General features: G+C 43.3%; 1 protein-coding gene across 2 annotated transcripts in view; it reads right to left on the bottom strand.

Moving 5' to 3' along the window:
- The window catches only part of LOC138158300 (guanine nucleotide-binding protein G(I)/G(S)/G(O) subunit gamma-11-like), a 273,389-nt gene that overhangs the window by 17,795 nt on the left and 242,381 nt on the right, over positions 1 to 13,213 (bottom strand). The window lies entirely within an intron of this gene.

The raw sequence follows: 13,213 nt of genomic DNA, 5'->3' as shown, positions 1-13,213 counted from the left end.
ATTCTAAGGGGATGGAGGAGGGCTGTTTTCCAATCCTGGGAGAGGGCAAAGTGGCCTCCGGACTGTTAGCTGAGTATTGGGCCCCTGCAATGCTGACCCAGAGAGGACCTGGAAAGGGCTTCGACCTAGGTACAGAAGGGGCAGAGAGTTTCCCTGGCAATCATTCATCATGTTGCTTCCAGTTGCAAATTTTCCTATTTCAACTTCTTGTTGGGGGTGTAGAACCAAAACAAAACAGAGCAATCTGAGGATCTCCTCCCTAAATATTCCTTTCATTTCTAAACTTTTAACCAAGGACAAAAAACTTATGGGTGCCCCCGCCCCACTCCTATGCTGCATCTTCCTGCATGACCTTTTCTTAATCTTCACCTGACCACTTGACCTCAGCAGCCTGTGACCCTCCCCCTCTCCCCACCCCCCCCCCATGATCCCTCTCTCCTACTTGATACTCTTTCTGTAGGTTTTTAAGACAGGGCTCTCCTGGTTCTTCTCTTTCTTGTCCAATGGCTCATCAGTTCCCTTTGCTGAATCTTCCTCATCTCTTCCCCCACCCAATAATAGTGGGGGTCCCTCAGGCCTCTACCCTAGACCCTCATCTTTTCTCCCTCTATACTTCACTTGATGATTTCATCAGCTCCCAAGGATTCAATTATCATCTCTATGCTAATGATTCACAGATCTCTTTCAGTCCTAACCTCTCTACTGACCACCAGTCTCAACTCTCCAACTGCCTTTCAGACATCTTGACCTGGGTGTCCTGTAGACATCTTAAACTCCAAATGTACAAAACTGAATGATTTACACCTCCCCCCAACCTATTAATGTCAAGAATACCCCCTACTTCCCATTCACCCAGGCTTGCAACCAAGGTGCCATCCTTGATTTCTCATTCCCACCTCCCATATACAATTTATTGCCAAGACCTGTTGATTTCACCTCTGTAGCATCTCTGGTTGATTTTACCTCTGCAGCACCTCTTGCTGATTTCACCTCTGCAGCATCTCTTGCTAATTTCACCTCTGCAGCACCTCTTGCTGATTTCACCTCTGCAGCATCTCTGGTTGATTTTACCTCTGCAGCACCTCTTGCTGATTTCACCTCTGCAGCACCTCTTGCTGATTTCACCTCTGCAGCACCTCTTGCTGATTTCACCTCTGCAGCATCTCTGGTTGATTTCACCTCTGCAGCATCTCTGGTTGATTTTATCTCTGCAGCATCTCTTGCTGATTTCACCTCTGCAGCATCTCTCCTATATGCCACCTTCTTTCCTCTGACCCTGCCCCCAGTCTGATCCAGGTCATCATCCCCTCCCACCTAGAATATTGCAATAGCTTCTGATGGGTCTCCCTGCCCCAAGTCTCCCCTCACTCTACTCTGTCCTCCCCTCAGTCACCAAAATGATTTTCCTAAAGCACAGGTGCAACCATGTCACATACCTGCCCCCCCCCTCTATAAACTTCAGTAGTTCTTTGTCATCTCTAGGATCAAACATAAAATTCACTGTTTGATGTTCAGAGGCTTTTATAGCCTAATCTCCTCATACCATGCAAGTCTTATACTTTACAACATCCCTCACCCCCAGGTACTCTGTGATCCAATAACAATCACCTCCTTGCTATTCCTCCAACAAGATCCTCTATCTCTGACTGAAGGCATTTTCAGAGGCTATCTCACACATATAGAATGTTCTCCCTGCTCATCTCTACCTCCTGGCTTCCTTCAAATCCCAGAATATCTACTTCAGGGAGGTGTCCAGGCCTGGACAGCTAGGTGGCACAGTAGATATAGCACCAGGCCCAGAGTCAGGAGGACCTGAGTTTAAATCCAACCTCAGACACTTACTAGCTGTGTAACCCTCTTTGCCTCAGTTTCCTAATTTGTAAAATGTGCTGAAGAAGACAGTGGCAAACTACTACAGTATCTTTGCCCAGAAATCCTCTATGAAGGCACAAAGAATCGGACACAACTGAAATGACTTTCCTCCAGACTTCACTCCAGACTTTCTGTGCCGTGGCCTCCTTGCTGGTACTCCACTGCATGGTGTAAGTGTTGCCTCCTTCTGGTTTTGTTTTCTCTTCACAAGTCCTGGAGAGCCCAGGTTCAAATATTCCCTGGGTCAACCTACACAATGCCCCCAGCCTTCTCCACCAAAGCTGTTTACAAACTCCTCGGTGGAAAAAAAAATCAGTAAAACAAGGACACCCTAGAATGATCCTCACTAGAACTTGCCAGTCAGCACCTCCTGCACCCACTGCCTGCTGTCCGCTCATGTGGCCCAAACCGTCATTGCAAGCACCACATGCAACCCTTTGGAACACCATTAGCGCTAATGCCAAACTGTCTTGGATGGATTTATATGTAATGTGAACATGTTCTGCACACTCTAATAAAGATAACCCTCGTCTCTCCCCTCAGACTACACATTCCTTGTGGACAAGAGTTGACTTTTTCTTCATAGACCCAGAACCAAGTAAAGTTCCTGGAACTCAGAAGGCCCTTCTTAGTCTTGCTCATTGGTGGAATGGGAGGGGAGTGTGTTCAAGTGGCTGGGGACTGGAGCAAAGATGGAAGGCAAATGTATTCAATAAGTGCTGATTAGGGGACAAATGCTGCTAAGAGACAGGTGGGGGACCAGTGGCTAGAGCTGGGCCTGGAGTCAGAGAAACCTGAGTTCAAATCTAGCCTCAGAAACTTATCAGCTGTGGAAGCCTGGGCTTCCTTCTCCTCTTCCTGATTCAGTTTCCTCAAATGTAAAATTGGAATAATAGCAACTTCCCATGGTTGTTGTGAGGATTAAATGAGATAATATTTGTAACATAATTAGCACAGAGTAGGTGTTTTTTATAAATGTGATTCCTTCCCCCTTCCCCTAACTGCTTGGAATGCAAGAAGCAAAAAACACTCCCTGCTTCTTTTCTCTTTATAGTCTGATATTTAATATTAAAGTCACATGTCCACTTAGAATGAATTGTGGAATAAGATATAAGGTGTCAGCCAGAGCTTAATTTCCACTAGAATGTTTTCCAGTTTTCCTGGTCAAATAGGGAGTTCTTGTCTAGGTAAATTTATCATATATACATACATAATATGCTATATTATATGTGTATGTATATAAGTTCGTTGTCATATATATGCATATGTAACCAAAAACCATTCTCTAAATTCATAAGGGTTCAAAGGAATCATTTTCAAAAGAATTGCAAATTACTAAGAACCATAGAAAAGAATGCTCCAAACCCCGAATAATAGAGAAATGCAAATGAAAACAAGCCTGAAGTTTCACCTCATACTCCACAAATTGGTAAAGATGACAGAAGATAGGAATAATCAGTGTTGGAGGAGCTGTGGGAAAATAGGTACACTAGTACATTGTTGGTGGATCTGAGAATTATTTTGTAAAGCAATGTGTAAATATGGAAATAAGGCAATTAAAATGTTCATGGCCTTTGATGCAGAGATTCCACATATGCCCCCCAATGAAGTCATCAATAAAAAGAAAGCGCCCATCTGCACCAAAATTTTTATAGCAGTACTTTTTTGTGATAGCAAAGAATCAGAAGCCAAAAGATGCCTATTGATTAGGTAATGGCTCAATAATTGTGGTATATGAGTGAAATGGAATATGGCTGTGTCATAAGTGACACATATAATGAATATAGAGAAGCCTGGAAAGATCTGCATGAATTAATGTAGAGGGAAGTGAACAGAGCCAAGAGGACAATCTACACAGTGACTACAACAATGGAAATGGAAAGAACAACCTTAAAACAACCAAAAGCAAATTTGCAAAATGATGAAGAATGAACCTGACTTGAAAGAAGAGACATGAGAAGACTCTTGACCTCGCTGTGCAGCTTGGTGGGTCTGTGGTGCTGGTGACTGGAACTCAGACCATTCTGGCCTTCATTGAACGGCGCGGCGCATCACAGCCCCCAGCTTGTCTCTCTTGCTTATTGTTTGGGTTTGAGTTTGGTGGCTTGGAGTGTAAACAGCCATGAATGTCTGCTCTGCCCGGAAAGCTGTGAGCCTCTTTCCTCCCAGAATGGTAAATTTGATGGTCTTCTAAGCCTGAGTCATTGGATGAATGTTGCCTCAGAAAAACTCAGCCACTGGACTTTGATGAATCTGGAGAAGAGTGAAACGGACAACTCTGCAAATCTCTGCCACCCTGAAGTCCAACTCACTCCCAAGTCAAGATATCACCCCTCAAAATCATTCATCTTAGAGAAGAAAAACAAACAGCACTGCACGTCTTTTCAATGTATTGATTGGTTTTACTGATTTTTTTTGGTCTCTTCTTTCTTTTGTGATTTTTTTCTTTAAAAAAGTTATTTGTTATATAGGATAACTCTTGAGAGGGGAAGGAGAAGGTATACAGATAAATTTTTGTGATGTAAAAAAACAAATAATATCAACAAAATTTTATTTCAATCAAAAAACGAATTAATAAAATGGGCCTTCAAAAAGGGAACTGCTGGTCATCTTAGAAAGAGCCATTTCAGTCAGTAGTTAGGTCAGAAGCCATGATGCAAAGGGTTGAGAAGTGAATGAAAGACCAAGGAGAAACACTGAGTAGCTTTTCTAGGGACTGGACTGGGAAAGGCAGGACATGTGGTCTGCTGAGTGGATGGTAAGTCCAGGTGGTGTTTCTTAAGGATGAGGAGACCTGGGCATGTTTAAAGATATCAGGGAAGGAGTAGGTGATAAAGAGAATTTGAAGATTAGAGAGAGGACGATTTAAGAGCAGAGGCAGGAGCACCGGGGTGCAAGCTGAGGGGCAGCTCTGACCAGCAGGGGGATCAACTATTCCTCTGGCCTTCTGAGACCAGAGGGGGAGACGAATCGGGGAGAGGTGATATTGAGGAATTCGAGGGGGTGGGTGGGTGATTAGAGCATGCCGGACAACCTCCTTTTTCTTGATAAAACTTGAGGTGAAATCTCTTTCGAGAGGGGAGGGTAAGAGTGGGTACCCACAATAATAATTAATAACGATAGCTGGTATTTATCCAGCGCTATAAGCTTTGCCAAGCGCTTTATAAACACGTCCTTCTTTGAGCCTCACAACCACTCTGGGCAGTCCGTGCCTGTATCATCCCTACTTTACAGTTGAGGAAACTAAGGCAGACAGAGGCTGAGACTATGACTTGCCCAGGGTCACACAGCTAGGAAGTGTCTGAGGCTGGATTTGAACCCAGGTTTTCCTGACTCTAAGCCCGGCTGGGAACAGATGCTGTGGGGAGTGGGATGGGCACCCAGTTGGGGTAGGATTTTTCTGCAGCGATGAGGCCCAGTTGCGGTTCAGTAACGTAAATGTTCATTTGTAGCAGATCCAGGTAGCAAGGCTGTCTTTTCTTCACTAACGAAGAAGCAGAAAAGGGGGGGGGGGGAGACCCCGAGGTCCCTCCCCCCCCCCCCCCCCCAGGGTTGAGGCTTGGCCAGGAATTACAAGTGAAAGGATCAGGGAGAGGGCAGAGCTTGGCTGAACAGTCAGCTAAACTGCCAGGGTTTCGAAGGGTGCAAAGCCCGGCCAAAGAGGCGGCGAAAGGCGCGGGGCTGCGGTGTGGCCGAATGGACCGCAAGATTCCGTGCGAAGGCGGCGGAAGCGGCGTAACCCGCCAAGGAGCAGCCTCACTCCCCTCCCACATCCTCTGCCAAGGTCTAGAAAGAGCATCAGGCTGGATGAGATCCGGAAATTCAACCCCAAACACCCTGGTGAGGTGTTTGGGCAGCTCAGGTTGTCTTACAGACACTGATGAAGAAAGAGGTCTGAGGGCACCAGGAATGAGGTCTGGGCACACACAGAACGTTACAGTGCCCGGGGCCTGAAGAAGGGCCGCACCTGGTCACCAGACCTGGAAGAGACCCCAAGTTCCCTGCGCTGACAAGGCGAGAAGGAACAGGCTCCATCGGACAGCTGGGTTCCCCACTCCTCGGTTCCAGGACAAACTCGGGGACCTGTACCCAGGGCTGGCCCAGCCGTGTGCAGGGAGGGGGGAAGGAGAGGGAGGGGGGAGACACACTAAGGAGCAAACAGATGCCATGGTGCAGAGCATAGGCTCACTACTAGGCCGCAGACCAGGCTAAAGCTGCCATGGAAGAACCAGGGCAGGAGCTCCAGGCCAAAGGGCAGCCACCCCTGAAATCTCTTTGAACCTGCAGAGAGAGCCTTCTAGTGGGGGAGTCCAGCAGCAGTCTGCTGGAACTTGTAACCGGCAAGGCCATTGACCTAACCCTGGGCTGGAAACTCGCAAGGAGAGCAGGAAGCTCCCTTTGGGGGCCTTAAAAGCTGGCAGGCCCAACCAAGAGGATGCTAGCTCCAGCCAGGTCACAGGGCAACTCAAGAAGCAAACTCAGAAGGGAATAACTCAAAATTATCTACAAGCAAAGTCTCAAGTAAAAATGCAGCTCAGACACAAGTTCAATCAGAATTCTTGGAAGAGAACTAAAAATTATTATTTAAAACGAGATAAGAGGGGTATGAAAAAATGGGAAAAGGGAGGAAAGCTATGGAAGAAAGACATAAAAGGACTGGGTATGGATGTAATGGTTGGACAGTTTGAAATCTGTCTACTTGATCTGTTTCTGTCTTGATAATTATGCCTGTATACTTTGAAGTTCGGGGTGCTGACCTTTTCCCCTGAACAAGGTAAACGATATATGTCTGACTGATTAAAGTAAGCTTGTTAACCCATTTTGAGTTGCTTTCCTTTAACAAAGCAGATCCAAGAACCTGTGGTGGCAGCAAACCCTGAGGATGCTTGGGGTGCTTGCTGCTACAAAATGGCGTCACAAACAGGATCTGCAGAGTAAAAGGAAAGTATGGGGGCTGGGATAATTGTTTGTTTCCTAGTTGTGGTAGCTGTGACTCTGTGGAGCCGTGGAGCAGGAGAGGAGAATGGCCTGCATGCAGACTTCGCTGAGCTGAGAGCAGGAATGGTGAGCTGCCTGCATCGGGACCTGGGCAGAAGCCAGGAGCAGCTGCCGCCTGCAGGAGGAGAAGGAGCCCAGGAGTTCGGAATTCAGCCACAGGAAAAGATAAGAACTGAGCAGCAAAGCAGGGGCACTGAGTGTGTTTCCTGGCTGCATCCCACAGTTTGGGACCCAGGGGGAGGATGGACTTGTGACTGTGGTGGTTGGGATGAAGTGCCGTGAACCCCAAGGGACCCCACCTCGTTGGTTTTGTTGCCCAGCCCTCTCTCTGTACTTGGAAGCAGGGGCTGGAGCTGTGTGAGGAGAAGGACACCCCCCCAAAACTTTATTTGAACTCTTGTTTTGAACTGAAGTGATAATGCTATGTACTTTGTGTTTGTTTAAGGGCCAGTAGCCACTTTGGTAACTTTAGTTCTGTACCTTGAAAATGTGACCTAAGAGATGTTTAGTGCTAATTCAAAAGTAAATTGTCTATGCTATGGGCATGAAAGATCTTGGGGCTGAATGTAATGGGAATGCAGATTTGGAAGATCTTCCCTGCCCCTAGGCTAAAGTGCACCTGAAGCCTGGGGTGGGAGGCTTGTTTTTCAGTAGATACTTCTTGATTGGCCAGTGAGTCAATAAGGTTGTTACATTCTCTGAGCCAGGAGAAGGCTATATAAGCCCTGATGTGTAGCTTTGTTTTTGGGGCTCACTTTGAGAAGTGTTCTGTGATTTGATCTGGATTCTGGGAAGCCGTTGTCCAGAGCCCCCCTGGCTTTGAAAAACCCAGATGTTGAAACCCAGATGTTGACTGGGTATGGATGTAATGGTTGGACAGTTTGGAAATCTGTCTACTTGATCTGTTTCTGTCTTGATAATTCTGCCTGTATACTTTGAAGTTCCGGGGTGCTGACTTTTTCCCCTGAACAAGGTAAACGATATATGTCTGACTGATTAAAGTAAGCTTGTTAACCCATTTTGAGTTGCTTTCCTTTATCAAAGCAGATCCAAGAACCTGTATGGGCAGCAAACCCTGAGGACGTGCTTGGGGTGCTTGCTGCTACAAGATCAAAGGAATATAGCTTAGAACAAGATGTACAAAACCTTGAAGAAAGCAACAGCCTGAATGTTAGAATTGACTAAAATGAAAATTCCTAGGATTACTGTAGCCAAAATGCAAAGCTCTCAGGTCAAAGGGGAAAAAAATACTGCAAAGCAATCAGAAAGAAAGAATTCAAGTACCAAGCAGTCACAGTTAGGATCTGAAAAACTTAGCTTGGAATATGATACTTTAGAAGGCAAAAGATCTAGACTCAACCAAGAACACTCATCAAGACTGAATATAGTACTATGGGGGGAAATGAATCTTTAATAAAACAAACACTTCCAAGCATTCCTTTCAAGACCTCCAAGCAGTCCCTGATGAAAAGACCAGGTCTGGGTAGAAAATCTGACATACAAACACAGGAGTTAAGAGAAGCATGAAAAGGTAAACATAAGTAAGCAAACATATTGTACTGAACAAGGTTCAACTGCTTACATTCCTCTATGTGGAGATCTATGTGTAACATTTTCAAACTGTCATTACCAGGGGTTATGGAAGAAGTCTAATTAGACAAGCAGGCAGGGAGTGATTCTGTTATATTCTGATAATCATAAAAGAAGAATTGAAGGGGTGGGGTGGGAAAGAAGAATACTAAATATACATCCAGCAAATGGCATAGCATCTAAATTCTTCCTAGAAGCTTGTAATATTTTCCCCTTGATGTGGGAACTCTGGAATTTGGCTATGACATTCCTATGAGTTTTCTTTGGGGATCTTTTTCTAGAGGCAATTGGTGAATTCTTTCCATTTCTATTTTGCCCTATGGTTCTAGAATACCAGGTAAATTATCCTTGAGAATTTCTTGAAGGATGATTTCTAGGCTCTTTTTTTGATCATGGCTTTCAGGTAGTCCAATAATTATTAAATTATCTCTCCTGGCTCTATTTTCCAGGTCAGTGGATTTTCCAATGAGATATTTCACATTGCCTTCTATTTTTTCATTTGTTTGAATCTGTTTTATAGTATCTTGATTTCTCATAGTCATTTGCTTCCATTTGCTCTAATCTATTTTTGAAGTAATTATTCTCTTCAGTGAGTTTTTGAAATTCCTTTTCCATCTGGGCAATTCTACTTTTTAAGGCATTCTTCTCCTCCTTGGCTTTTTGGGCCTCTTTTGCCATTTGAGTTAGTCTGTTTTTAAGATGTTATTTTCTTCAGTCAGATTGTTGACTCTCTTTTCATGATTTTCTTGCATCATTCTCATTTCTCTCCCCAATTTTTCTTCCACTTCTCTTACTTGATTTTCAAAATCCTTCTTGAGCTCATCCATGGCCTGTACCAGTTCATATTTTTCTTGGAAGCTTTTGGTGAAGGACTTTTGACTTCATTGACTTCTTCTGCTTCCATGTTTTGATCCTTTTTGTCCCCAAAAAAGGAATCTATGGTCTGATTGCGCTTCCTCTGCTTGCTCATCTTGCAAGTCAATTACTTGACTTTTGAGCTCTTTGCCACAGTAGAACTCTGCTTCCAAATTGCAGAGCTATGTCCCAAATTGCTGGGGTTTTCACAAATGTTGTCAGAGGTACGAGGAGGGTGCCTTCTTTACAGACACCCCAAGCTCTGGCATACTCGCCACACACCCCAGGACCACCACCCAAGACCACAATCCAGATCCAAGAAGGTCAAAGCAAGAGCCATTCCCTCTGAATGGTCACTTGGTCCCCCTATGATCTGCAGACCAGGAGCTCTGGAGGCAGCCATGCAGCAGCAGCTATAGCTGCTGCACCTCCTCCACCTCTGGCCTTGGGGCAGGGACTGGAAGGCACTCTTATGTTACCCAGCTCCAACTGAGTTCCCCACTGACCTTTTACTTTCTCTTTGGTGTTTATGGGTTGAGAAGTCTGGAAACCACCACAGCTGCTGGTGATTCATTCTCATGAAGTCTGCTCTGGCCAGTCTGGGCCACAGGTTGGGGCTGCCCCGGATCTGGTCATGGATGACTCACACAGGACTGCCTTTGGCTCCCAGCACAGTGTGATAGACCCTTTCCATCAGCCTGCCAGGATGCTTTAAGTGGGAAATTTGTTTCTCTCTGTCACTTTGTGGGTTCTGTAAGCTCTAAAATTTGTTTCGAGCCATATTTTACAGGTATTGGAGGTGTTTGGAGCAGGAGCCATGTGGAGTTCCTATTTTTAGTCTTCCATTTTGGCTCCCCCCTCCCCATCTAAATTCTTAAATGTTAAATGAGTTATAGGGTGAAACAGAAAACTATAACAGTAGAGGCCCTCAATTTATCCCTTCTGAGACCTAAATAAACCTAAACTTCTACCCCCACCAAACACACAAAAAAGTATAAAGGACCTGAATCAGATTTTATGGAAGTTAAATATGATAAACCTCTGAAAAACAACGAATTAAAACATAAAGGAGTATGCCTATTTTTTCAACTGTGCATGGCACTCTCACCAAAAAGAATTGATTATACATTAAATCATGAAAACTTCACAAACAAATGTAGAAAAGCAGAAATATTAAATGGATATTTTTACCAACCATAATACAGTGAAATTATATTCAATAAAGGGTCTTTGAAGCAAAGATTGAAAGTTAACTGGAAACTAAATAACTCGATCCTAAAGAATAGGTATGTCATAGAACAGATATTAGAAACAATAAATATTTTCATTTAAAATAATCACAGCAATAAGACAATAAGCCTACATCTGGGAGATGCACCAAAGAAACACTTAGAGAAGATTTTATATCTCTAAACATTTTCATCAATAAAAAGACAGCAAATCAACAAATTGAGCATGCCAGTAAAAGAACAACTAGAAAAATAACAAATGAAAAACCATGGATTAAATGCCAAAATAGAAATCTAGAAAATCTAAGAGGAGATTAACATAATTGAAAGAAAAAATTAAAAACAAAACTATAAGCTGATTTTCTGAAGAAAAAAGTCATTAACTAAATTGATTTTTTTTTTTATTAAGCAATCGGGGTTAAGTAACTTGCTCAAGGTTACACGGCCAGTTATTTCTGGGTGTGGTGCTGAGTATCTGAGCCGGGATTTGATCCAGGTCATCCCGACACTGGAGCCGGTGCTCTTACTCGCTGAGCCACCTGGTCGCCCCTAAGCAAGTGGGGTTAAGTAACTTGCTCAAGGTTACATGGCCAGGTGTTTCTGGGTGGGTGCTAAGTGTCTGAGCCCGGGATTCGATCTCTGGATCAACTGGAGCCGGTGCTCTTACTCACTGTGCTACCTGGCCGCCCCAACTAAATTGATTTTTAAAAAGAAAGGAGAAAATCAAGCTACCAGTATTAAAAAAAAATAAAAAGGTAAAGTCAATGAACACTACACTGCAAGAAATAATATAAGAGAACTGTCCAGAACTTCTGGACACAAAACAAAATTTCAGTGGAAGGTATTCACAGATCAACTTCAGAAAAAAATAAAAAACACCCCAAGGCTGCGAACTCCAAGACACATTGTGCTGAAATTTAGCAATTTAACTCAGAAACAAATGATTGTGTGAATGATCAGGAGAAAGACTAAATATGAAGGAAAGGAAATTGAAAGAATATGGTTCTATTCTGCACCCACCAAAAATTCAGGAGGGAATGGAATAATGTGTTTGGAAAAGTAACATTTTTCATCATGAATCCTTTGGAATTTTCTTGGATCTCTGTCGTGATCTGAATAGATAAGTCTTTCACAGTTAATCATCATATGAATTGCTGCTACTGTGTACAATGTTGTCCTGGTTTTGCACAATTTATTCTGCATCAGTTCACATAAGCTTTCCCTCATTTTACTGAAGCTATCTTGCTCATCACTTCTTATATAGCACATTAGTATTCTATTACAATCATATACCACAACTTGTTCAACCATTCCCCAATTGATGGGCAACTCTCAATTTTCAATTCTTTGTCATGATAAAAAGAGATACTATAAATATTTTGTCCAAATAAATCCTTTCCCATTTCCTTTTTCTTTTATTTTAAAAAATTAACTTATTTATTTTTAGTTTTCAACACTCATTCCCACAAGATTTTGAGTTCCAAAATTTCTCCCCATCTCTCCCCTGCCCCCCACCCCAAGATCTGTGCATTCTGATTACCCCTTCCCCCAGTCTGCCCTCCCTTCTATCACACAACCCTTAACCATCCCCTTATTTTCTTTCTTTTTTTTTTTTAAAGCAATTGGGGTTAAGTAACTTGCTCAAGGTTACACAGCCAATTATTTCTGGGTGTGGTACTAAATATCAGAGCCCAGATTCGATCCCAGGTCATCCTGACTCTGAGGCTGGTGCTCTTACTCGATGCACCACCTGGCTGACCCACTCCCTTATTTTCTTGTAGGGCAAGACAGATTTCTCTACCACATTGCCTATATATCTTATTTCCAAGTTGCATGTAAAAACAGTTTTTAACATTTGTTTTTAAAACTTTGATTTACAAATTCTCTCCCTTCTTCCCTCCCTACCCACCCTCATTGAGAAGGCAAGCAATTCAACATAGGTTATACATGTTAGTTATACAAAACACTTCCATAATAGTCATTTTGTAAAACACTAACTATATTTCCCTCCATCCTATCCCACTCCCCCCACTTATTCTATTTTTTCCTTTGATCCTGTCCTTTTTCAAAACTGTTTGTTTCTGGGGCAGCTAGGTGGCACAGTGAATAGAGCATCGGCCCTGGAGTCAGGAGGACCTGAGTTCAAATCCGGCCTCAGACACTTAACACAAAAACTAGCTGTGTGACCTTGGGCAAGTCACTTAACCCCAATTGCCCTCCAAAAGAGCAAAAAAAAGTGTTTGTTTCTGACTACCCCTCCCCCAATATGCCCTCCCTTCTATCCTCCCCTTATGTCCTTCCCCCTGTATTTTCCTGTAGGGTAAGATACCCAATTGAGTGTGTATATTATTCACATCTTAAGACAAATCTAATGAAAGTAAAGTTCACCCAGTCCCTCTCACTACCCTCCTCTTCCCCTCCATTGTGAAATATTTTTCTTTTATGTGAGATAATTTACCCATTCTACCTCTCCCTTTCTCCTTCTCCCAATATATTCCTCTCTTACCCCTTAATTTTATTTTTTAGATATCAGCCCTTCATATTAAACTCACCCTGTGCCCTTTTATCTATCTATCTACCCATCTACCCATCTACCCATCTACCTACCTACCTATCTATCTATCTATCTATCTATCTATCTATCTATCTATCTATCTATCTATCTATCT

The sequence above is a fragment of the Petaurus breviceps genome, unplaced genomic scaffold (assembly GCF_028583685.1).
Source record: "Petaurus breviceps papuanus isolate PSGF00001 unplaced genomic scaffold, PetGlider_PUasm1.0 174, whole genome shotgun sequence".
In the NCBI taxonomy this organism is placed as follows: domain Eukaryota; kingdom Metazoa; phylum Chordata; class Mammalia; order Diprotodontia; family Petauridae; genus Petaurus; species Petaurus breviceps.
This window is presented reverse-complemented; position numbering and strand designations above follow the sequence as displayed.